This window comes from Astyanax mexicanus, unplaced genomic scaffold, assembly GCF_023375975.1.
Source record: "Astyanax mexicanus isolate ESR-SI-001 unplaced genomic scaffold, AstMex3_surface scaffold_91, whole genome shotgun sequence".
NCBI lineage: Eukaryota > Metazoa > Chordata > Actinopteri > Characiformes > Acestrorhamphidae > Astyanax > Astyanax mexicanus.
The window spans coordinates 35,001-37,500 of NW_026040101.1; the positions used below are offsets into that span (position 1 = coordinate 35,001).

Here is a 2,500-nt window from a genome sequence, read left to right on the forward strand (position 1 = left end):
GTCTACCAGTGGTAGGCTCGAAAAGTTGAAAAAATAACTAAGTCCAACTTGGTCTACCAGTGGTAGCTCTGAAAAGTCGAAAAAATGACTAAGTCCAACTTGGTCTACCAGTGGTAGGCTCGAAAAGTCGAAAAAATGACTAAGTCCAACTTGGTCTACCAGTGGTAGGCTCGAAAAGTTGAAAAAATGACTAAGTCCCATTTGGTCTACCAGTGGTAGCTCTGAAAAGTCGAAAAAATGACTAAGTCCAACTTGGTCTACCAGTGGTAGGCTCGAAAAGTTGAAAAAATGACTAAGTCCAACTTGGTCTACCAGTGGTAGCTCTGAAAAGTCGAAAAAATGACTAAGTCCAACTTGGTCTACCAGTGGTAGGCTCGAAAAGTTGAAAAAATAACTAAGTCCAACTTGGTCTACCAGTGGTAGCTCTGAAAAGTCGAAAAAATGACTAAGTCCAACTTGGTCTACCAGTGGTAGGCCCGAAAAAGCTGAAAAAATGACTAAGTCCAACTTGGTCTACCAGTGGTAGGCTCGAAAGTTGAAAAAATGACTAAGTCCCATTTGGTCTACCAGTGGTAGCTCTGAAAAGTCGAAAAAATGACTAAGTCCAACTTGGTCTACCAGTGGTAGGCTCGAAAAGTCGAAAAAATGACTAAGTCCAACTTGGTCTACCAGTGGTAGGCTCGAAAAGTTGAAAAAATGACTAAGTCCAACTTGGTCTACCAGTGGTAGGCCCGAAAAAGCTGAAAAAATGACTAAGTCCCACTCGGTCTACCAGTGGTAGGTCGAAAAAGTGCGAAATTTTTCTAAGTCCCCACTTTTGGTCTACCATTTCACGCCAAAAACTAGTGAGGGTGGCGAGCTCCAGGATTTCTGACCCCCTTCGCCCGACTCCCTTGCCCGACGAAGGTGCACTCCGGTCGGCCTCGGAGCGAGTTCGCCCGCGCTCTGGAGGATTTTTCGTCGGGGGTTTTTCAAAGGGGTGCCGTCGGACTGTTGAGGAGAGTGGCAATGACTAGGGGTCCAAGCACTGGAGATGATTCTCCATTCATTTCTAAGCATGGCAGAGCTTAAATAAAGCCCCAATAATGGTTCCAAAGTGGATTTTTGGACACTATAACACGGACCCGATCCTACCCGACCAAGAAGCTCCGCAGGTCGGCCTCCGTCCCGCCCCCCGCCCCCCAGGCGGTACGGAGGAAAAACCAAACTTCCAGAGACGGTTCCAGGGGGGTATCTCTTTCATTATTTTGACCCGATCGAATGGACTACCGAGCCCGCCTGGGTAGGCAACCGCGCGGCCCTCCGTGGCCACTGTGCGCGGTGCGTTCCTACCCGACCCAGCGGGTTAGCCTCCAGGGGGGTCCTCCGTCAGGGGAGGACCTTTCCGAACCTATCCGAGGGAGTCGTAGACGGCCCGTCTATATCTCAATCTGCCCTACACGATAACCGGTCGGCCCGGAGCCGTCGGACTCGGATGCCTCGGTGGTCCTCGCGTCCAACCGAGCTCCAGCACCCGGCTTCAAAAAGCTCCGGACCCCCGGTTTCGGAACGAGCGTTTCCTTGTTATCCCCGAAGCAAGCGGGAACTCGCGCAGCGGAGTTGCCACACTAATTTCCACTGGGAGCAATGAGGGGTGAGCTCGGACGAGCCTCTCCGCCCGTCCCCCCCTCCCCGGGGGGTCCTTCGGACGGTACGGGGCCGATCCCTCTCCCCTCTAAGAACCAATGGTTTTTTCTGTGACAAAAACCACTCGCAGCAACCTGGTTGATCCTGCCAGTAACATATGCTTGTCTCAAAGATTAAGCCATGCAGGTCTAAGTGCACACGGAAGGTACAGTGAAACTGCGAATGGCTCATTAAATCAGTTATGGTTCCTTTGATCGCTCCACACGTTACTCGGATAACTGTGGTAATTCCAGAGCTAATACATGCAAACGAGCGCTGACCGGTCCTCTCTCGGGGGGGCCGGATGCGTGCATTTATCAGACCCAAAACCCACCCGGGGGGACCCGCGAGGGTTTCCCCCGGCCCTTTGGTGACTCTAGATAACCTCGGGTCGATCGCGCGCCCACCGCGGCGGCGACGTCTCATTCGAATGTCTGCCCTATCAGCTGTCGATGGTAGCATAGGGGGCTACCATGGTGACCACGGGTAACGGGGAATCAGGGTTCGATTCCGGAGAGGGAGCCTGAGAAATGGCTACCACATCCAAGGAAGGCAGCAGGCGCGCAAATTACCCATTACCGACACGGTGAGGTAGTGACGAAAAATAACGATGCAGGTCTCTTTCGAGGCCCTGTAATCGGAATGAACGTATCCTAAACACATGGGTGAGGACCCATTGGAGGGCAAGTCTGGTGCCAGCAGCCGCGGTAATTCCAGCTCCAATAGCGTATATTAAATTTGCTGCAGTTAAAAAGCTCGTAGTTGGACTTCGGGAGTGGGCTGGCGGTCCGCCGCGAGGCGAGCTACCGCCTGTCCCAGACCCTGCCTCCCGGCG

General features: G+C 52.8%; 1 non-coding gene across 1 annotated transcript in view; it reads left to right on the forward strand.

Annotated features, from left to right (window-relative positions):
• The first annotated feature begins 1,757 nt into the window (after nt 1-1,757).
• LOC125798887 (18S ribosomal RNA) overlaps nt 1,758-2,500 on the forward strand; it is a 1,861-nt gene continuing 1,118 nt past the window's right edge. The window contains exon 1 of the ribosomal RNA XR_007437677.1: nt 1,758-2,500. This exon is cut by the window's right edge and continues 1,118 nt beyond it. This is a non-coding gene — a ribosomal RNA (18S ribosomal RNA).